The sequence below is a fragment of the Colobus angolensis genome, unplaced genomic scaffold (assembly GCF_000951035.1).
Source record: "Colobus angolensis palliatus isolate OR3802 unplaced genomic scaffold, Cang.pa_1.0 Scaffold16, whole genome shotgun sequence".
NCBI lineage: Eukaryota > Metazoa > Chordata > Mammalia > Primates > Cercopithecidae > Colobus > Colobus angolensis.
Window position 1 is genome coordinate 12,946,771 of NW_012114710.1, and position 25,472 is coordinate 12,972,242.

Genomic DNA, 25,472 nt, shown 5'->3' on the forward strand with positions numbered 1-25,472 from the left:
CTAACCCATATGGTACTGGAGTCATGAATATATGGCTCTGCATTTATCAAAACCCACAGAACCTACAGCACAAACAGTAAACCTTTATATATGAAAATTTCATAAAAATCAACCAGGAGGTCAAGGATACAGGGAGTAAAATAGATATTGTGACAATGCTTAGTGATTTACTTTCAAAGAGCAGGTACGATAAGGGGGAATAAAAGTACCTTTAAAATGGTAAAACCTGGCAGTCACCACCTTAAGCAAGTGATCAAAGTTAACATCACCAAAAATGGGACAAATAAATTTTTCTGTGCCTTAAATTTTTCTGTGCTTTCTGATATACTGAGAAGGACACAACATGACTTCTATTCATGACCAAAATATGTAATATAAATTCAAGCATGAGAAAACGTCAGGAAAACAAATAAAATTGAAGGATATTCTAGAAAATAATTGGATTATACTCTTCAAAACAGTCAAGATCCTGAGAGCAAAGATAAATCTGGAACTGTTTAAGACTAAAGAGAAGATATGACAACTAAATAAAGTATGTGATACCAGACTAGATTTTGAACCAGAATAAACTGATCTATAAAAGGTATTATTGGGACAATTAGAATTTGAATGTGATCTGCAGGTCAGAGCTGAGGCATTAGTACTTTTTATAGTTCACCAGTAGATTTCTATGTGCAACCAAGTTCGAGAACTAGTAGAGTCCCTCCCTTGGTTTTCATTTAGATTAACTGCTGGCCCAGTTAGACCAGGTAGTTTCTAACTCTACATAAATTGTATCAGGATTTCTAGGAAGCTCTGAAGACAGAGATATTATAAAAATGTAACGCTATAAACCCAACATTGGCATGCTTTGATGGTAATTAGTAAGAAAAATGACTATGTAACTACATTAATATAGCTGCAGATGACTTGAATGGTGGAAATAATTAATCTCCCTTCCTAATCTCTCTCTCTCTCTCTCACACACACACACACACACACACACACACACACACACACACAGCATTGAAGAGATCAAGTCAATGTGACACAAAAGTCAATTGAAAGGCTCCCAATGGCTAAAGGTGAAATAAAATTGAGCAAGAAAATAAAATTATGTTGGAATATAAGCCAAAGTATAAAATAAGTATACATAAGTCCATACTAATATATAACTAAATGATTGAATATATAACTAGTAGGAGAATGAACAAATCTCCCATATAAACTAATTTAAATAATTTATGTAGATACTTTACCCTTAAGGAGGGAGAGCATAAATCCCACTACAAATGTGTATATTCTTCTCCCAGCACATACTTATCTATTCTTTTCATATCTCAACTATAGATTAATTCAGGTCAACTGGAAAATGTGATCTCATCTGCAATAACAAATCTGAGATGATCTCTAGTAGAACAATTTCTTATAACTTCTAAGGCATAGAGATAAATTAAAGTGATTGAGAATGCTCAGAATTGTCCCACCCTTGAGACTAGGTATGTAGCAGAGATTAACTTCTAACCTGATATACAGTGATTCTTCCTGAATATCTTGGACATCACCTTTTTAGTTATAATCTCTCCCTTGAGATCACACTTATCTTTTAAGAAGTGATGATTTTATGAGAATAAATACAGGGAGCTGAGGTCAGCTATGTATCTTCCAAGATATTTAACTAGAACAAGGGTCTTCATATCGTGTGATATGGAAACCCTGAGAAACAGGCAAAATGCGATGTAAGCATTATTTTTCCTCCTTTATTTTCCCTCTTAGTGCTTTTATAGATCAGTTGCTTTTTATACCTGCCCATGTAAGTAATCAAAACCTTTCATGGAATCTTAGCACTCAGATCTACATTTTCTCAGTTGGCCTCATATATCATACCATCTTTCTCTGTCAACAGCAAAAGTATCTTTCTTTGGTCCCATTCTTTCATAATTTTTTCTTTTTTTCTTTGAGATGGAGTCTCACTCTGTTGCCCAGACTATGGTACAATCTCAGTTCAATGCAACCACCATCTCCTCAGTTCAAGTGATTCTCCGGCCTCAGCCTCCTAAGTAGCTGGGACTGCAGGTATGCACCACTATGCCTACCTAATTTTTTTGCATTTTTAGTAGAAGTGGGATTTCACCAGGTTGGCCAGACTGGTCTCAAACTCCTGACCACAAATGAACCGCTGGCCTCAGCCTTCCAAAGTGCTGGGATTATAGGTGTGAGCCACTGTGCCCCCTTCATACTTTTTAATTTTGTTATGGTGTTACTAGCTTCTTGCTCGGAAACATATCCTTTGATTTAACAAGAAAACTATATGAATAACATCATAACCAAAAGGAGTAATTCTAAAGGTAGAAATTTGGGGTTATTGTCATTGAATAAGAGTGATAATTTCATGTATGTGCTGAAATTTTTCAACTCTAGGTTAGAGCAAACAAGTGGCTTCTAGGAAGATTGCCGGGGTGCCTATGTGGATCACATACATGAGATGTCTATCATAAAAATTATATTCATAGATGTGTATTTTTGTATGTATATACAAACTTCCTGCTCACTAAATAGAATTATTGAATGACTTTAAGACAATTGTTAAAAACCAAAAGCAATAGAATTCGCATCTTAATTTTGTTAGTATCACACAGAGATATACTGAAATTATTGGTAACATTTGCTGTAGACAACGTTAATCATTTAAATAATTTTGTGGTTATTAAATAACTTGTGGATATCAAGTTATTATCTCCATTTGCAAGGTTTGCTCACATTTCATATATTATAATTCTAAATCAACACAACCAATGCAGCAGTATGCTATGCACATAATATTGAAATTGCAGGTAATTTAGTCAATGAAGCACAAGCGCTAAGCATACAGTGTAAACTACATGCCATTAGAACCCACAAGTTCAAAGCCAATTCTAGGTAACTAGGTCATCCAGGATAAAAGACACTTGTATTAATTGGAAGGATAAAGGGTAAGTGGCTGTGGCAAAAGGACACATAAAAACTGCAGTGGCCTAAAAAAGATGAAAGTTTACTTTCCCTTCATATAAGAGTTAGGCATGTCTAGGTTGGTGGGCATGTCTGCTTCACATCATCGTGAGACCCAGTAGATTTCTCTTTCTCTATTTAGTCCACCCATTCATCAGCATTGTCCTAGTCTCCTGGCTGTAAGCTTTATCCCTGACACTTCTGTATTCCAGCTCAGAGGAAGAGAAAGAGAAAAGAAGACATCCTGGGCAAGCAATTTCCTTTCAAGCATGTGAGGCGGAAATCATACACATTCTTTGTGCTCACATCCCGATAGAGAAAACCTCATCACATAGCCACAGTTTAGAGGTGTAAATGCTGAGCTTTTTTCTAAACTTTGTTTTATAAGGTGAAAAGCTGATCCAAAGCCTTTGGCTTAAGAAATTGAATGCAATGGGTATTGTAGTGCCTATCCCGTTGTTGTTGTTGTTGTTGCTGTTTGAGAAATTAACTAAATAAAATAATTTCTCCTTATGCAAGGCATGTTGTGATCATTCACTAAATTTTTAGGCTTCCTTCTTTCTCCAGATGTTTCCGTCAAGCCAAGTGATCTAGGATTTGATTGGCAAATTGGTGATTGGTGATATTTTCTGGAGATACAAAGACTCAAAGTCCCTTTGAGCACAAAGAGAAAGATGCCTATAAGTAAGTCAAGATTGATAAGCAAGGACTTCACTGCACAATGCCATAAATTTCTGCTGAGAAATAATTATTCCATCCTATGTGGAACCAGGTTATAGTCTTCAAATTGAAGAGGAATTTGATTTGGTATTCAAAGATCACAGAATGTGACAGATTATTGCTATGTAATATGGTCTAGAAAGCATGATACTAGTACTGAGCAAATGTATTTGCAGAAAATTCAAGAAAAACACAAAACATAAGAGGAGATCTGCCTTCTCAGGTAGAATAGTTAGACTGATTTATTATGGAAAGTCTTAGACTGTAACTATTTTGTATTTTGGCAAACATCAATTCTAATTGAGGATCTATACAAAGTACTCAGTGCTTTTCTCTTAGGCATTTCACCTACCTGTGAAGATCTTCAAGAATATTATTTGTTGAATCAATGAAAGGTATTCATTTTCTGGGTTTATTTCCCCTCCTTTTTACTAAATTGTTATGCTAGGGCATAGGAGAATGATGATTTAGGCCGGGCGTGGTGGCTCACGCCTGTAATCCCAGCACTTTGGGAGGCCGAGGCAGGCGGATCATGAGGTCAGGATATCAAGACTATCCTGGCTAACACTGTGAATCCTCGCCTCTACTAAAAAAAAGAAATACAAAAATTAGCCGGGCACGGTGGCGGGCACCTGTAGTCCCAGCTACCAGGAGGCTGAGGCAGGAGAATGGCACGAACCCGGGATGTGGAGCTTGCAATGAGCTGAGATTGCGCCACTGCACTCCAGCCTGGGCAACAGAACGAGACTCCATCTCAAAAAAAAAAAAAAAAAAAGGAGAAAGATAATTTAAAATCTATACCTATATGCACAGGAATTTGCAATACTTACACATTTTAGCATCATGTCCTAAATATAATTCAGTATGCAAGGCATATTCAAAACCCAGTCCAAATGCTAAAAATAAATTCCTGTCAGCAATTTATTTCCTATCACACCATCAGTGTTTTCTCTCTTTTGTCAACAAAGTATTTTAGCACATGACATTTTCTGTATCATTTATGTGAAGTTTAGTCTGTAATATTTATCCTTATGTCTTGTCTCCTCATCTAAGTGATGAATTAGTTGCCAAGCAGGGATGTGGCTTATGCTTCTTTTTCTAGACAGCACATTGGGGTTTTAAGCCCTATGTGCTTTATAGACTCTGAAGGGAACTTTTCAAGCATGCAACCCTTTTTTTAATTATATTTTTTCCTGTTATGTCTTAGACAAATATATATTTGTTTGTATTTAGGGAAATGAATTACAAATAGTTACACAATATTAATCAAAAAATTAACATGGCTAAACATAAAATGTTTTAAAATACCCATCTGTAGAAGGGTTCCATCCAGAAATGTTCTAAAATGTGTTGATAATTATCTTTCAGATTCCATAAATCTCTTCAAGCTGCCAGAAAATGAAAAGCCAGATAAGGTAAGTGATAATCTGGGAAATTAATAATGTTTCTGACAAGTAATGAGAACCAGAAAAAGTTACTAAAGGCTAAGATTTCCCATATATTGACAATGGTTAGCACTGGCATAATGCTTGCTATGCCCATGCACTGTCCCTAAAACAAGTACTGAAGGGTAAATGCTAAATATCCCCACTTTGGAGATGAGAAAGCTGAGGCACAGAGAAGTCAAGTCACTTCTCCCAGGATTCAAAGTCAAGATTTCAACTGAGACATTCTAGTTTAAATTCTAGCTTAATTTAAGGAAGAATGTACTCTGGCCAACACCCTTATATGCAATCTGTGTAATGTCATAGTGCTAATGCTGACCACTATTTGTTGAACGTTACTATCCTGTGACAGGCACACGAATGTTAGCATTTGAGGATTCATGGGTGTTTGTGCTCTCAGTCCTCCCTGTGGCACCCCTCCTAGCTCCCAGGTCTTTCATTTCATAGATTTGGTTAATACTGAAAGTGGAAACAAAAGGCAATAAATAAGGTTAAGGTAAAATTGATTAATTTGACAAATGACTCCAGGATAAGAAGAATAAATTCAGAAAGCAAAAAGGAGGAGTGGGACTGTGAGATGAGAAGCCAACAGGAAATGGAGGGGAGTTGGCAGTTGAGAATTTAGGAGATAGTTCAGAGATAGAGGGCCAGGCTGCTATACTCTTTTCCTTTAGGGCTTCTAGACCCAAGAGGGGCCCCCAGACTTTGTACCAAAGGAGGCCTCATGCTTAAATAAACTTCATTTATCAGAGGCACAAAATATTATTAAGGTAAAGTGAAATATGCAGAATAACACAGAATAATTATGAACTACCTGTTTAACCTAGCAAACAATATTTTGTTATATAGGATCTGCGGTATGGGATATGAGAAATATTGACTATATCTATAGTATTTCAGCTAATTATTTTGGATTAGACAGGGTGGTTCTAGATTCTAATAGCTCAGGATTACCAAATGTTAAAAAGCCCTGGAAAATGTTGCACATTTGCCTGTTGCTTGTTTGACATTTCCTCTAATATCACTTAAGTGCTCATAGATTTAGCAGTTATCCTATGTAAAAGAAATACTCTCTTTTTTTATTTGATTTTCACCTTTGCCTCTTACATGTTTCATGTCTGCATTTGTCTCAATGTGACATATTGCAATAAGCTTATTGCTAATAAAATTGACACATTTTCTGTTGTGAGTCCGCAAACAAGTAGAAAAGCCCTCCTCTTCAACCTTTGTCTCATTGTCCAGTGCTATAAAAAAATGCTTATGGTCCTGGCTATTATAGAAATCCTTAGGAAGACGATAAAAAAGAGAACAATTTTTAGGAATGCAGTTACTATTGCCTAAAGATTTCAAAAGAAAATATGGCTGGAAGAAGTGTTCTATGTTTAGTCAATAAAATTACAATGGTTAAGTTTAACATGATCAGAAAATGAATTATTTTTCTCATTTATTCTTCATTCGATGGTTAAGATGGCATTTTGTGGAGACAGGAAGCACAGTAATAACTTTTGAGAGAGTTATTGGAAGCCTATATACCAAGACACCATGATGGATGATCCAGAATCATGGGTAAAGATGTAACCAGTGTTAAGTAAATGTTATCAGGGAATTGTAGAGATAAGAAGGTCCATATTATTTCAATATGAATAGGTTCCAAAGAGCCACGACATTGTAAGTAATAATAGTGTTGTTAACTTTTTCTTGTTTTTAAATATGCAGTTCTCTAGTAATAATACATTTGAAAATAAAGAACAGGAAGAGATGGGTTCCGGACATAAAAAGACGCCTGGAGGATCTTTGCATGCCCTGACTGAACAGTAAACAATTATGTAATCCTTGATTTTCCATCTACTAGTCTAATTTGTTATTGATATATAGTAATACCTCATATAGGCCCATGAGTTTTGTGTTACTGATTTTAATTAAAAGGTTTACATTGGCAGAGACCCACCAGAAGTATTTCTTCAGGTCCCTGCCTACCCTTCAGGATGCACTGCCCTCTGGAATATTGAGAGAGATAAAGGATTTTAGAAAGCTTTTGTTGCATATCATGAAAGGACTTTCCTTTTGGTACCTCTTCAAGAAATTTTATTCATGATTTAAATCATTTTTCTACATCTCAGATTGATATATCCTGTACAAACAACACCAATTTTACAAATGAGAAAGTTCAAAGGAAAAAAAGATTTTCTAGGGATTGCTCAGCACTAAAGAATGAAGCTAAGGTTTGTGTTCAGATTTATCTGATTCCAGATGTCCTTGTCTCCACCATACTGAACACACCTTATTCTTCTGATAAGTAATTCAGGCTATCCAGTTTTGGTGAAAGTGACCTTTTGCTTTACTATGATACCAAAACAATCTCACATTAATTTGATTGCTTACATGTTATTCACTAACAGAGAATAAAATCACTAGGATCGTTAGGTCGGATATCTTCAGCACTTGTCTTATAAACCAATGAGCGTTTGTTGCTGTAGGTTTCATTGGGTGCCCATATTCTCTAGAGTCCTACCATCATCTTGCAATGACATAAGTTTCTCTGTGCAAATATTGAGGATTCGGGTCTGGATACATTTTTCTTATGTTAGGTTTCTGAGTTCTCAGGCAATTCTGACTATGTAGACATCTATTGACCTTCCGTTTAGGCAGCTTGACAGTATAACCATCTATTGTCTTTTCTATTTATCTAATTTATCTAAAATTATCTTAATTTTAACATAGCCAGGACCTGCCCTTATATGATTGGATAAATATGTGTTGAATAAATAAAAGAATGAATGAATAAATAAATCAGTCAAGTTACATCACTATCTGAATAATTTTTGGTCAATCTTCTAACACACAGTAGAAAGCTGTATAGATCTATTTTATAGAGTAGATAGATTATATAGATCTCTACTATGGTTTATTTATTAAAATATTTAAAGTATTAAGTATCTCCTTATCCTTAATAAGTGCTTAAACATTGATAAAATAAAGCAAAATTAAGAAGTCTAATGCAATCTAATATAAATTTTGCTAGAAAAGGAATAGATTTTAAAAAAGATTGAAATAGTTTTATTTCAGAGAATCCAGATTCTAGGTCATGGGTTCTGGCTTTCATATGTTAATGAATCATTTTACTTTTCAAAGGTATTTGTGGGTAAGTCTGGGAGCAAGGCTAAAACCCTAGTTGATCCAGAGCTCAGGCTGATCAATGAGAAAACACAATGAGCTTCCAGCAATGTGAATATTGTTTCTACCAGGTATTGATTATCTAATTTATAATTTAAAAAAAGAATGTCTTTGCTCTTATTAAAGGCTGTATTTCTTCTAGTATTAGGAGGGGAGTGGAGTAGAATGAATAAGCTCTGCACTGGAGATTTACACTTAGAAGTTGGTAAAATAAAACACATGCTCTCCTTAGTATGAATCTCTTTAGGTCAGGGCTATTTTTATCCACACTGGTAAAATTGTGAGACAGCTTGTCACGGTCTACAGTTAATATTTTCAGGTGCTTTAAAAACATTATATCTTCTTATAATGCATTCAATACTGGGAATATGATTATCACCCATTAGTCACTCAAATAAAAATGTTCAATGAATGAATTGATTAAATGATGGATAAAACATTTTGAAACTGGCTTCATAACAGTCACTTTATTGATTTCTTTGTACTATGCAACCTTTAAATATTAATTATCCAGGATGCTTAGGTAGATGACTAATTAAAATGATAAAACTGTTCTATCATTTTGCTTTTTAATTACTTGAAATTATTTTGATGCAATTCCTATCTCACTTTGTATATTTCTTCATATATTATGAAGGCCAAATTCATATTCAAGAAGTTGAAAATAATTTCTGGCTAATGAGTAGAGACAGTATTCTTGCTATACAAAATATTGGTTCTGAATGATTTATTTACCTGATTTAATGCCATCCTGATAACAGATATGTACTTTCTCAGTTAACTGCTGTTGGGGAAATGTATTAGAGAAATATGTTTACCTTACTCAAAAATTTCTCCACAAAAGTAACAGATAATGAACACAGTTTTATGATTAAATAAGCATTAAACCAGAATGTGATATGCATCATAGGCAATCTGCTAAGAGGTTGCAAAGACAGAAAGAAACCTAAACCGTTTTACACAGGCAAGCCCTCAAGTAAGAAGATTTGACAGCACCATTTTGTCACACACAGTTCATCCTAGATTCACCTGATAATTGAGATAATCATCTATGTTACCTAATGAGCTTTATCCAGAGGTAAAACAAACTTCTCAAATCTTTATGAAAAAGGTAGCTTTACAAGAGCAAGGTGCCCACCGAAGTTACACTTGGCTGATAGGGATGCTATCTCCCTTTACATATACATTTTAAAGAGAATGCTTCCAGGTTCTTGAGAAAGACATTCCTGGGTCATAAAGCTGACAAAAGGCCTGTCTACTTTCAAAAGGATTTATATACATTTCAAATAGAGTGGAAAGTACTTACAAGTTTTCTAAAGTATGTTCTCTAAGAAAAAGGAGGGGAGGGACATCTCTTTCCTCATTTTCAATGGGGAGACGAAGCTTCTCATTTATTTTTTTTAAAAATAATTAGGTTGTTTTTTGCAGGGACGTGGATGAAGCTGGAAACCATCATTCTCAGCAAACTAACACAGGAACAGAAAACTAAACACCTCATGATCTCATTCATAAGCGGGAGTTGAACAATAAGAACACATAGACAGAGGGAGGGGAACATCATACACTGGGGCCTGTCAGGGGGTGGCGGGTTAGGGGAGGGATAGCATTAGGAGAAATACCTAATGTAGATGACGGGTTGATGGGTGCAGCAAACCACCATGGCACATGTATACCTATGTAATAAACGTGCATGTTCTGCATGTGTATCCCAGATCCTAAAGTTCTGGGATAATAATTAGATTTATTGAGGTATAATTTGCATAAAATAAAGTTCACTCATCTTTAATTGTACAGTTCAATGAATTTTGACAGTGTTTATATATATTCAGGTCACCATCATTACAATGAAGATGTAGACTACTTCTATCAATCCAAGTAGACCCCTCTGCAATTCCCCCCCTTCCCCTAACCCCACCTCACCTCCCTGGCAGTTTTGCCTGTTTTAGGTCTTTTTTTTTTTTTTTTTAAGCTGTATTGAGATATAATTGACAAATAAAAATTGAATATATTTAGAGTGTACAGCCTGATGTTTTGATATATTAATGCATTGTGAAACAATCACCACAATCAAGCTAATTAACCTATTTATTATCTCACATAGCTACCTTTGTGTGTGTTTGTGTCTGTGTTAAGCTTCTTATTTTTCGTGTATTTGTTGTTACAATTTTACTTGTCCTTGTACTGGTCATATGTTGTGTTCTTTCAGAATTACCTTGCAGATGGCTATAAGCTTGGAAAATAATGAATGCTATCATTTCTCTGTTGGAATTTCCTCATTTCTCTGTTTATTTCCTATTTATTATCTACTGATATTTAATTAGAATGCTTGGTAGCTTTGATAGTAATAATAAGCTGTTGATTTGGGGTCAATTTGATTACTTTCTCTGACTCATACTTTTTAAACTTAGAATGCATATATTTAATGTGAGATCCCAGTTTCTTCAATCTCTTTTCAATTTATTTAAATTACATTATTATTCTTACTTTCTAAATTTTCAGATACATTGTTTGTTTTTATAATGTACATGTTTTGAAGTATGTATACATTATGGAATGACAAAATCTAACTAATTAATACATGCATTACCTCACATAGTTCTCATTTTTGTGATGAGAACATGACATCCACTCTATTAATATTTATCAACATTACAGTGTATTGTTACTAACTATAGTCACCGTGTTGTATAACAGATATCTTGACCTTATTCCTCCTACCTAACTAAAATTTTGCATTCCTTGGCCAACATCTCCTCAAACCCTCCTCTCCAACTGCCAGGGCCTCTGGTAAATAACTTTCTACCGTCTATTTCTATGAGATTAACTTTCTTAGATTCTGTACATATAAACGAGGTCACATGGTATTTGTCTTTCTGTACCAGGCTTATTTCAGTTAACATAAAAAACTCCAAATTCATCTGCGTTGTTACAATGATAAGATTTCCTTCTTTTTATGGCTGTATAGTATTCCACTGTGTATTTATACAACAATTTTTCTTTATTCATTCATTGATGGACACTTAGGTTGATTCCATATCTTGGCTATTGTGAATATCAATGCAATAAATAAATGGGAGTGCAGATATTTCTTCATCATACTGATTTCATTTCTGTTGGATATATACCCAGAAGTGGGATTGCTGGATCATATGGTAATTCTACTTTTAAGGAACCCATATACTGGTTTTCATAATAGTCATACTAATTGATATTCCTACCAGCACTGTGCAGGCATTCCCTTTCCTTCATATCCTCATATCTTCACATGTGATCATTTGTCTTTAGGCATTCTAACAGGTAATATCTCATTGCAATTTTAATTTGCATTTCCCTAATGATTAGTGATGTCGAGCATTTTTTAATATACCTGTTGGCCATTTGGATGTCTTCTTTTGAAAAATGTCTATTCAGGTCCTTTGTCCATTTTTAAAATTAGGTTGTTGTCTTGCTTTTGAGCTGAGTTCTTTATATGGTTTGGATATATCAGATGTATAGCTGCAAATATTTTCTTTCATTCTGTAGATTGTCTTTTCACCTTGCTAATTGTTTTCTTTGCTGTGTAGAAGCTTTTCAGTTTGATGTACTCAAATTTATCTATTTTTGCTTTTGTTGTTATGCTTTGGGATCACATAAAAAACAGATTGCCCAGATCAATATCATTCTTAAAAATGAGATTTTAAATTGTTAATATGAATATAGCAATTTCTTAGGCACGATTCTAAGCACTTTACATCTAGTAATACATTTAATCTACAAAGTGTATACTATTATTGTCATTCTTTTTTTTACAGAAAAAAATAAAGCAGACACAGAGGGTTTAAGCCATTTTTCTAAGCTCACCTTAGCTAGCTAGCAGAGCACTAGAAATTTGATTTTGAGTTCTACTTTTTAACAACTACTACAGTACACCCATCTTGTAGGCTGAAGTGATGAGAAAGTATATTAGATAGTCCACTTTGTGCAATGTTCAGCATATACTGAACACTCAATGAATTCTAGCCATTGATGCTATTTTGTGGTTGTTGCTGTTGTCATTCTAAAACTGCCTTCTTCAGACTTTCAGGCCAGTCTTCACCCATGTTTTCCACTAATTAAAAAAAACAACTTTTATGCAATCTGCTCTATTGCAATATTAATGCATAAATGTGGAATCTTAGGGTTGTGCTATTCTGAATTTTTGATATTACAATTTATCTTAAAAAAGTTAGCAAGGATTATACGTCAAATCTCTTGTAGACATAGAGATCGAGCATAGTTGGGGATTTTCTAATTCTAATTATTCACTGGTTCATTAATTAATGCATCAATTCAGTCAACAGCTAACTAAGGAATGCCTCCTAAATACTAGTCACTATGCTAGGTGCTTGTACAGAAGTTCATGCTTTAAAAATTTGAAGGAATTAATGAGTATTAGGAGTTCAAGGCCCAAAGAGGCTGAAACCTATTATTACAGCTTGATTTTGAAACGCAATTGGCATGAACTACATAGAAGACTCAAAAGCTTTTGAATCTGACCCTGGCATTTTTCTCTAAGTGATTTATCCAGAGATTTGTTACCATTTTCTTGAGGCAAGACAGATTTGAAATGACCTAAGGTTTTCATTAATGCTTTTCATTATTATTATTATTATTTTTGGTCTCAACTAATTGCTTTAGAATACCTCTCCAGCTTGAATATTCTTAGAGTTACTATTTCAGGATTCTCTGATAAAAATTTGACTTCCCCTTAGGAAACTCAAAATCTGCAAAAGCAAAATGTTGAGCTTATAAATGGTAAAATCAAGAAGTCAGACATAGTAAAAATGTTAAAACTTTGAATAATGAATTGTAATGATAATTATACTCCAACAATAACATACCTTGAACGTTTCTCATTTTGCAACTCACCTCAAGATCAATTTTTGCAACATTCATCAGTGGTAAATGGAGGTGTGAGGGAGGGCTGTTGGGTAAGTACGACAGGATTTGGGTAGTTTGGTTTCAAATTTTAGCTCTGCCTCTTAGTCACTGTGATTTTTCGACAATTTATTCAGCATCTTTAAATCTGTTTCTGAATCTGGAAAATGGGTTGATATTTTTATGTATTTCAAAATTTAATTGTACTAGCAAGATGATGTAGATAATTATTAAACTGTAAGTATTAAATAATTTATAACTACAAGAAATTGTGGGTTCAATAAAATTCATTTGTAATTCCCTAAGACAGTATATTTGTCTTTTCATTTATTTCAATACAGCAGTCATAATTATCTTGTTGAATTAAATCAGATAAAAAAAATACCTCCCCATCTTGACGTGTGAATCCTTACATAGGCTGTATTATTTGCTCCCTTACTTTATTTCTTTCTCCTCTCTTTGGTTTCTCTGTTCAGATCACATGGGCTCAGGACTTTTTGTTACTCTTGGAACAGGAGAGGTACACTCCTGCTCCAAAGCCTATACACTTGATGTTGTCTCTCTTAGAACACTCTTTGACCTATGCACTGCAAAGTTTGCTCCTCACCTCCTTCAGGTCTTAACTCATATGTCATTTTCTCTTTAGTGCCATCTCTAACCATTCTGTTAAAAATTGTGGTTCACCTTCCAATAGTTTCTACTCCTCTTGGCTTTGGTTTTCCCCGTAACATTTATCAACATTTAGTATTAGGCTATAATTTATTTATTTATGTTGTTTATTGTTTGTCTCCACCACTAGAATATAAACACCATGAGGGCATGTATCTATTTTGCTCAATTTTGTGAGCCCACTTCCAAAACGAGTCTAGTATAAAAAAGACACTTGATAAGCATATAACAGTATAAACTGTCCAAGGCAAAAAAAGAGAAATTATTAAGTGTGAATAAAAGATATGGAGGATCAGAATATATAGAAAGGCACTGTGATGAGGGAGACTTGAGTTATACTATGGTATGGTTTGTGTAAGACAAACCAATGGGAAATAAACCACTTGGGAAGAATCATGAAGTTATTTTAGATCACCTTTTATTTTTTTTCTTTTTTTAAAAAAAATTTACTTCAAGTTCTGGGATACATGCGGAGAATGTGCAGGTTTGTTACACAGGTATACATGTGTCATGGTGGTTTGCTGCACCCATCAACTCGTCATCTAGGTTTTAAGCCCCACATGCATTAGGTATTTGTCCTAATGTTCTCCCTCCCCTTGCCCCCCAACCCCTGACATGCCTCGGTGTGTGATGTGCCCCTCCCTGTGTCCATGTGTTCTCATTGTTTAACTCCCACTTATGAGTGAAAATATATTGTCCTTGGTTTTCTGTTCCTGTGTTAGTTTGCTGAGAATGATGGCTTCCAGCTTCATCCATGTTCCTGAAAAGGACATGAACTCATTCTTTTTTATGGCTTCATAGTATTCCATGAGATCACCCTTGATTATCTTAATTGTACCAGTTATTTTAGGTAACAAATAACTATGTATTTAATCAGCAAAACAGATATTATCATTGGTCTTTGCTAGTTTGCTGTATTATGCTTATGATTCCATCCTTTATACTTTCTATCAACCAGAAGTGTCTTATGGTATGTAAATATAATAATAAAAAGCAGTGTTGCCAAATACCAAGATATAACCTGAGAAACCCTATATATTCATATGTATCAGATGAGTTCTAATTTTGAATTAAGCAGAGACCACATGACTTAAGGACTCTATAATTTTTTACCATGTCTATTTAAATTAACTTAAATTAACATTAAATTATATTACAATTAAAAATCCACAGGAAGAGTACTCTTTGCATTTCTCAAATAAAATGAGTTTATTTTGAGTCAGTGGAAGTTCTGTTTTGCGGTGCTCCAGTGTATACAAAAATTTATTGAGTGTTCCTCCCATACTGTATTATACTATGAAAGATAGTTATCAATTGTGCCATACCTCATCTCACTTTCAGAAGTATTTATGTCTAAAGGAAAAGTATGACCCATGCAAATGATCTCTCTTAAACAAATATATGGTGTAGGATATAAAAATGTAATACTGTGCTTTTTACCTGACCTAATTTTATTTCCTTGTTTACATCTTAGGTATTGGATGCATTAAATGAAATACTGTTATTGGTCTGAGACAGTTTCATTGCTATTAGCTATACTCTGAGTATTATGCAGTAATTTATGTTCTCTGTTGCATTGCCAAATGATCCTTACATTTGATAAACTGTATTAAGTATTACATTCTTATTGAATTGAAGTAATTGCATCTGTTTCAGTTATTGAGACCACATTCTGAATCATTTGTGCATTTATTTTTATTGTTGTAAAATCAAGGTTTTAGCTAAATAAATTAGTGGTAAGTCCAGAAATGTTTATGAAGAGTTTTTATCATTAAGGAGTTGAGAGAGTTTTACAAATTATTTTCAATATTAATTCTTTTCAATCTTTCATATTAATGTGCAAACCGAAAAATATTTTTCTCATTTTGTGAATTAATCAGCTTTATGGAGTGCCTATAAAATTACTTTGTCTAAAATATATTAAATTCTTTTATTATAGAATGAATCACAATCTTTTGCCCTTGTTTGTGAAAGCAGAAATTATATGCAACTTAATCTCCTATCACAAAGTATTTGGCAGTGCTAAGTCCATAGTAGGTGGTCAGTAAATAGTTTTGACTAAGTAATAATCACAAAAACAAAATTTTCTCTGTTAGTTATTTAGAAAGGAATTGCAGTACTAAAAACATTAATCAAAAAATGTTATCTTGAAGAAACTTAGTCTCATAATAGTTATAAATATTTTAAACTCTTGATTTTTCCTGAGATATTCTCAAATGTTCTCTTTTCATTTTCATGAGTTCTGATAATCAGTTCAACTCAGCATGGGCAAACCACCATGTGAGTAGATTAGAAGCAGAAAAGGCAAATGTGTTTTTGGGGTGCATGGATCCCTTTAGTGATTCATGTCACTTTGAGCTAGTGTGGAATTATACATTGCTTTTCCTTGGAAAGTCCTAGTTTAGATCTGTTGTGCTGGTGTCTACATAAATTTTAGTATTTTTACTCCAAAAGAGGCCCTGAATGAGATAATAAAATGCATAGTTTCCCTACCTATTATTCCCTACTCCTATGGTCAGCAGTTTGTCACTTGATTTTCCAAGTTCCTACCCCATGAATACCTAACAATGTGTAAGGATATTTAGAAAGCTCCACCTAGTAAAAGAAATTCTAATATTAAGTATACATAAGTAAAAAAAAGTCATGCAAATTACCATTCCTTAATTCATTCGTCAAGTGGGCCCACATAGCAGTGCCTGAGATCTGCTTCATGTAGTATAAGGGAACATTCCGAAGCCTCAATCCCAGTGCACCAGATGCTTATTATCAAGCACCATCAGCAACAATGCTATTAACATCATAATGAAGGACAAGCACGACGACACATTAGATATCAAAAGAATGGCTTATATATTTTCTCTCACCAAATTAGAGAAATTGCCAAACATCAAAACTGGCATTGAAAACTCTGCTTATTTCAGCGGAGGCTAGATATTATGCCTACTCTGCTTTTCCATACTTTATAAAATATTCTCAGTACATAACTATCTGGGCATGTGTACAAGTTTAAAATGTTATGATCATGTCTTTAAAATAATTTCTCTTTTTCTCTGTTACAATTTTGATTTGTGCCTAATACAAATGACTTTATTAATGGCCTTTTGATATTCAAAACTTTGTTTTGTCCAAGCAATCAGAATAACAAATATAATTATTTGAACCAACTAATCTCATTTCAGGAGAATGAAATTATAAACCGTGAAACTATAAGCCTAGTTTCAATTTTCTATGTATTTGATTTTCATGAGGACATAAGGATCATTTACAATCTGATGCATTTTTAAAAATTTGTGTACCCTAACGGATAAAGGATGAGTTTTAAATTCACGTAGATCTAGGCTTGAATCCCAAGTAAGTCGATTACTAGATTTGTGAGTTGGGCAAGTTATTTGGTCTTTTTGTTTGTTTGTTCTTGTTTTTTTTTTTTTAGCTTAATTCTTCTTGTTTGTAAAATAAAAATAACAATGCTTCCTTTCAGGAGGTTACAAGATTAGGTCAGATGATATATTCAACAAGTCCAGCACAGCACATAGCACATAATAAAGGCTTAACCTTCTCCTTGGTTTTTCCCAACAAAATTATCAGTGTGCTGAGGGAAAGAATTGTAATTATTCTTGGTAACATCTCTTTCTACCTCTTCCACTCTGCTCTATAAAAAGTGCCACATACATGATACTTAATAAATATATGCTACCTTCATTTAATAAATTCCAGGATATGACTATAAAGCTTAACAATTTTAGGCTTTTTCTGATTATATGACTTTTTAAAATTTTCATATCATCATTTTTTTCATGTCTGAATATTTTTATTATTGGAGGAAGTGAATAAAGCTCTAATGTTTGTTTTAACAGAATGCAGTTAAGTTGCAATCAACTTCATGCAACACTTTAACCTGTAGAACTACTGTGGTGGAAGTATTAAAACAAACAAACACAAACACAAAAGCAGCTGACATGGAGAAAAGTTAAGTGGGAAACAAGAGCTGTACACAAAGGGCATTTCAAAGCTTTTTGGAGGACTATTCTATTAACCTCTCATATTTGACAAATAGAAGAATATGAGTCAATCTGGGGACTAAATAATTGTTTGTTACTAATTTTTTCTTTAAAACTTTGGAGATGTTATTACTCTTTTCTAATGTATGGCCAAGGTAAAACATCTTTTGACTTTCTGTGCTGCAGTTTCCTCTAGATCTATCATAATGAGTGTAATATGCTTAATAAATTGCTTTGATATACATATTATATAGCCCTTATTGTTTTATTTGGTTAAACAGATGTGGCTAAATAAAAATGATCACTTAGGAAGCATAAAAATTATCAGGAAATACATTACATTAAAACTGGATGGTAAATTTCTGAGAGCATCAATTAATTTTATGGATTTTTTATAAACACTTAAAAATACTAATTTTTTATATTTGTCAAGGGAGGTTATTAATACTGAATGATCAGTGTCAATACAAAAACATCTAGACATCTTTGCTCAAGTTGCAAATAGTTTAATTGATGATGTTAATTTAAGTAAATAGATAATAAAAACAGATGAAAGTGCAATAATCAAGCACATTCATATTTTTTCTGTATTGGTTCACTTAACTTATGAAGGGAAAGTTGGGTTTTACCTCTGATTCAGGTATGTTAAGCATTAGACATGGAGAAGTCAAGTCAGTAGAAAGGTCAAGTAAAGAGGCAAAGCAGGATAAGGACTGACAAATATTTCAGATTTAGCAAATAGAACGTGATGAGTACTCTTGACAACACAAAATAAATAAAAAATAAAAATAAATAAAAAATGAAAAAATGAAAAAACAGCAACAAAAACCTGAAGAATGAGTGAGAGACCAGGTTCCTAAGAGTTGAGGAAAAAAATGAAAAACGTTGGTGACAAAGACAAGATAAGAATGCCAACTGTTATTGCAAAGAGGAAGGTTCAGGAGAGAAGAAAAAAGTTGAAATTCTAGATTAGGATATAGGATGAAGTACCTGCTGTTGCTGCTTCTGATTGGAAATACTAGTTTGAGAATATTCACATGTTAAAAATATGGTGCTGCTGCATAGACAGGTTCAAAGTAAAGGAGAGAGGGGGCAACATTTGTGAATCAAAATTGTCAGAAGATGACTGGAAAGGATGGAATTTAGCACACAGGTGAAGTGATGAGTGTTAGACAAGATGAAGGGCTCATTTTACTGAAAGAAAAAGAAAAGAAGTAAACATGGATGTTAATTTATTCTTCCTCTCATTTATTCAGTTAGCAAATATTGAAATATTACAATGACAGCTACTTTACTGCCAAGTCGTTTTCCCATAAACTGTACCCCAACAATTCTCAAATGACCTTTTGGAAATACAAATCAATAATATGATTTTCCTTTTTAAAATACAGTCGTGTGTCACTGGGGATATTTTCTGAGAAATGCATGGTTAAACAATTTTGTCACTTTGTGAATGTGATGGAGTGCACTAACACAAATCTCAACGGTACAGCCTGCTACACACCTAGGCCACATGGTATACTCAATCATTCCCAGGCTACAAACCTGTTCAGCATGTTAATGTACTGAATTTTACAGGCAGTTATAACACAATAATAAGCATTTGTGTATCTAAACATATCTGAACACACAAAAGGTACATTAAGAATACAGTATTATAATCTTATGGCACCACTGTATATGCGGTCTGATGTGTGAAACATTATGTGGCACATGGTATGTTATGGGGCATGCAGCAGCTCACCAATGGATCATCAATATAAATTCCATGTGCTCTAAAAAGACACACGAGGATCTGAGTTGTCTTTCTCTCTAATCTTTTCTCACCACCCTTCATTTCACCCCCTGCCCCACAACCATCCTTTTCAAATACACTGACCTACTGGAAGTACCGTATATTTTCTTCTCACTCAGAATAAAGACCAACATTCTTATCAGAATTTTTATGACATTACATGATCTACACATCTCCTGAGCCACCACCCACTCCTGATGTCATCTTCCACTACTAGTATGTGCCTTATTTTGTCATTTTTTTTTCCTGCTGTTTCTTGAGCTGGTCGAAAATGGTTCTCACTTGGGTCCTTCACATGTGATGTTTCCCAAGATATTTATGTGACTCAATTTTCTCTCTTCAATTCACTGCTCTGAGAAGCGAAATGTCTACCCTACCTATAGAGCACCCTCTTCTCAAAACTTTCTGACTCCTTGCTTCGATTTACTGTTCTTCATATCTCTTATCACCACTTAATATATAATATTTAGTTTTTGTACTATTTTCCTCTCTCTATGAGAATCTAAACAGCAAAAATCAGAGACTTTATTTTTCATGCAGCACTGACACATTTCCAGCAGCAGACTAGTGCCTGACACAGAACTGGAACTTTTCAAATATTTGTTAAATAAATAAAGAAGTAGATGAATAAATTGTGTGAACTAATCAACCTAATTCCTAGTTCAATTATATTTTTCATTTTAAATTAATGCTCTGGCATTTTGATTTTGGAGGGCTTGTTTCAAGTCACAAAGAGCCGTATCAAACAACCAATGATGGTGTTAATTTACTAGAGTACCATTAAAACAGGACCCTCAGATGTGGTGAGTAAAGGAATTTATTAAGTTGAACATTTTTGTTGTTTGGAAAGAATTGTATTTTATACTGTGCATATAAACCACATGTATAGCTTAAAAAGTGATAATATTCACACATGTTCACAAACTCAGCTTGATAAATCAGGCATTAGTAAACCTTTGAATCTCATGCACTCCTCCCAGGTCAGGTTTCCCCTAACACCCTGCAAGTAACCACTGTCCTCAAATAAAGTGTGACCACATGTGCATAACCTTAAAAATACAGCATTTAGGCCGGGCATAGTGGCTCATGCCTGTAATCCCAGCACTTTGAGAGGCCAAGGTGGGCAGATCATGAGGTCAGGAATTTGAGACCAGCCTGGCCAAAATGGTGAAATCCCATCTCTACTGAAAATACAAATATTGGCTGGGTGTGGTGGCGGGTGCCTGTAATCTCAGCTACTCAGGAAGGTGAGGCAGGAGAATCTCTTGAACCCAGGAGGTGGAAGTTGCAGTGAGCCGAGATCGTGTCATTGCACAACAAACAAACAAACAAATGCAGTATTTAATTCTAAATGTATAAGACCTTTATCAATCTTTATAATAAATAAATCACACTATATATATTTTCCTGGAACTTTCATATTTTTGCCTTAAATTGTATTTTTAGAGTTATTCATATTTTGTTTCATTGATCTATCATTGCTATATAGACATCAATTTAATATCCTTCCATTTACAGTCTGTTCTATCAAAAATATTTGGAATATATACAGGTTTTGTTTTTATAAAATATACAGCCATCAACATCCTTGCACATGTCTCCAGCTGTAGATGTGCAAAAATTTCCAGGGTATATTAAAAGGTCATGAGGCAAAGAACGCCTTTAGCTTTTTAGCTGTGCCAAATTAACTTCCAAAGAGAGTTAGCATTTCAAACTCACAATGGACATGTTTCTCATTCTCACTTACACATGCTTTTGTCAAACTTTTAAATTTTTATAAATATGATAATTAACAAATGGTATTCTTCTGTAGCTTTAGTTAGAATTTTCTTGATTACCAATGAGATTGGGCCCTTTATGTTTCCTCTCTGTAAATTGCCTATTCATGTTTTCTGCCAATTACTCCCTTTTTCCCCATATCAGTTCACTAGGATTGTTTATTCTAGAAATGGGACTTGTTGATTATGTCTATGGTAGATTGAATCATTGTTTAACAAATATGCTCCTCTCTCTTTTGGAACAGAACATGCTGAGTTTGGCCCTTTGTCATACTTTGGAGTGTGAATGGAAGTCACAATGTCTCTGTTCTAAGCTAAGGTGATAGGAGGAATACTAAGTAGCTGACAGCTGTCTTTCAATCCCATCTTCTGCCACAGCTTGCTGTATGTGCTGAGCAGCTACTTGTCTCAGATTGAGGAAACACGTGGAGCTGACCTAAAGCACTCCTGACCAAGTAGAGCCCAATTCAGATTTCCTGCCTCTCATTACTACCCTGCAGACATTTGAGTGGAAAATAAATGCTTGTTACTGAAAACTACTGAAATAATTTCAGTAGTTTATTACTAGAATTATTTTTTACACAGCATTATCACAGGAAATAATTGCTATATATTTGTTACAATATTTTTATTAAATCCGTGGCTTTCTGATCCCTTTTTAATGGTATCTTCGTGAACATAAGTTCTTAAATATAATTCCTCAAATATCACTTCAGTGATTTGAGTTTATGTCTTGATTAGGAAATCGTTTACTTCCAAATCAATTTTTTTCTTAGATTTCTTCCTAATAATTTAAAGTTTCCCTTTCACTCTCAAGTACTGAATGTATTTAGGTTTTATTTTCATGAATAGCGAAGAGTAAAACGTCAATACCTCCCTTCCCTTCTTTTCTACCTTTCCTTTATTTTCCTTTCCTTCCTTTTATTCTCCTTTCTTTCTTTTCCCTGGCCTCTCTTAATCTTGTTCTTTCTCTTTCTCTCTCATTTTCTTTTGTAGTTATTCATTTGCCTAATTTTTCTAACTTTCATTATTGAAAACTATTTTCTCATTTCCAATTTTGCTTATATGTTAGTTTGCCACATGTTTGGATTTTCATATTTATTATCTTGTCCCCTGTGATAATATCACATAGCCTTCATTTCTAGAGATTCCTAGACAGTCTTGATATCTGTTAGGTGAAAAGTCACAGCCTGCTCTTCAAAATTGTCTTGCCTGATCTTGCTCTTTACTTATTTTTTATGTTTATTTTTCTCAAAGTACTGTATTTATACTGATTAGGAATGCATTTTCTTTGATTAGACAACTAGATAGGCTGTTAGGAAGAATTAAAAAACAAACAAACAAACAAACAAAAAACCTTGTCTGTGGGATGCATTTTAGGGGACGGGTATTTTTCTGTTTCATTGTCTATGTCTGGATATAGATACAAGCCAACTGGTAAACAGATGAAATAATTTTATTCTCCCATAGAGACAGACAGAATATGAAATTACCTTATTTGTTACTATTTAGTGATCTAAAAAATTATAAACTAATTTGCCCTATTTTGCAATTATGTACATTTGATTGAGGTGTTGGAGACTTTGTCAGAATATTGACTTCTTTTCTAATAAAATATACTATAGCCATAATATATCTCTGAATTAATTACAAATTAGAAAGGTTTGCACTTTATTTGGGGCATTAGTTGCTGAAATAACTTTTCTAAGATAGTTCTCTAGAGCAGGCAGTCTCCCTTCATGGACTTAGAGGACACCCATGTAGCCAACAGAGTTCGTTTGCTACCACTGTTTCTACTCTTTAATTGTTCATATGTATCTAAGAATTAGCTTTTCAAGCTTCATGAAAATAATTGGTAGAAATTTTAATTGAAACGGAATTGAATTTTAACATCATTTTCTTGGAAAATATACACTTTTACATTCCTGAATGTTTCTATATATGATTCAAGTTATTTAGGTCTTTAACGTGTTTCAATAAAGGTTATGATTTTCTAAAAAATGTCTTTTACATATCTTGTGAGATTTATTTTTACTACCTTATATTTTTCGTTGTACTCAGAGATAACAAATATTTTCATATAAAAGTTTATTTTATTTTCTAATGTGGACAAATGCCATATAATTCATCTTATATCTGTAGCAACCATCCCAATCTCTCTATTAATTCTGTCTGAAGATTCTTTTGGGGCTTCTGTTTTGAAAATAACACACCTGTATATGCTGCTGGCTTTGTTTCCTCCTCAAAATCTTACGTCTTTTCCTTTCTTCTTAGTCTGGCTAATCCTTTTAGAATGATATTGAATAGCAATTAGGACAGTGGGTGTCATTGTCATATTCTTTATTTAAGATATAAATTATTTTAATATTTTACTATTAAATGTTATTTTTCCAGGTTTTTATCACATTAGAGAAGTTTTCTTTTATTCTTATGTTACTAAACATGTTTTAATTCATGAATGGTTATTTTATGAATCTGTGGGGATTATCATACTTTTGTCTTCAACCTGTAAATGCAATAAATTATATTAATATATTTTCTAGTGCTGAATTAACTTTGCGTTTCTAGAATAAATCTAACTTGGCTGTGTTATTGTTTTACTACATTTGGTTTGCTAGTATTTAAAAAAAGATGTTCCCATCTCGTTTTATACATAGGAGAGATCAGCTAGTAATGTTTCATTTTTACAGAGTTATTTTCTGTCTTTGCCATCAAAGTTAAACTGATGCCATAAAAAAGGAAAGGTTGGAAAAATACTTTCCTTTTTTTATTATTTTATAGACATGTACAAGATAGTAATTTTCCATTTCCGAAATCTGTGTTCAAAACTAGTCTATAAACTGATCCTAGTGTTTACTTTGTGGATAAATTTTAAAATATTGCTTCAATTTCTTTAATGACTGTGTAGTTCAAATTTCTGTAATTGAAGTCCTACAATCAGAAATACATGTTTGATATGAGCAGTGTTATACAATATAAAATATATGCAGCATATCATGTTCTAAAATCTGAGAAACTTTTAATTTCAAAACAAAAAATGTTCTGAAGAGTTTTTGTTAAGAAATCTTAGGCTTCCAGTTAATCTATTTTTTGACTCAATTGTGGTAAGTTACATATTTTAAAAAATTATTTGTTTCATGTTTTAAAAATTATTTCCATCAAGTTTCTCATAGTAATCATTCATAATTTGAAATATCTCTGCTGCATTTATATGCCTGGGCTTTACTTCTAATACATTTTCATGTATATTCTTTAACTTATCAGTCTTGCAAGATGCTGTTTAAAACAAATTTAGCTTTCTAGATCCTCTCTACTGCATCATAGTTTTAAAAATTAAATTCTGCGCTGGGTGCGGTGGCTCAAGCCTGTAATCCCAGCACTTTGGGAGGCCGAGACGGGCGGATCACGAGGTCAGAAGATGGAGACCATCCTGGCGAACACGGTGAAACCCCATCTCTACTAAAAAATATGAAAAAACTAGCCGGGCAAGGTGGTGGGTGCCTGTAGTCCCGGCTACTCGGGAGGCTGAGGCAGGAGAATGGCGTAAACCCAGGAGACAGAGCTTGCAGTGAGCTGAGATCCGGCCACTGCACTACAGCCTGGGCGACAGGGGGAAAAAAAAAAAAAAAAATTAAATTCTGCTTTTTTATTATTCTTTTTATATTCTGTCTTTGCATTTGTTTTAGTATTCTTTTTATAGCTCCATAAATTAGATGCATAAGCCATTATTTATAGACTTTCTCCTTTTCTCGTGAAAATACTGTTTTTCTTTCACCGCATACCACACGTTTTGCTCTGAATAACTTTTATTATCACCAGTGCTAAGTGTTTTCTAAATGCTCACACTGATTCTAAATTGACTACTGATTATTTAGAATTATTTAATATATCTTTTTAGTACTTTAAAAATTTCTGACTTAATTTTATTGTTGTCAGAAAGTTCTGTATGTTTTCAATTTTGAAATTTTCCACATTTAACTATGTTACCGCTTAATCAAAATGTAATTTACTGTTACTAAAATGAATGAAT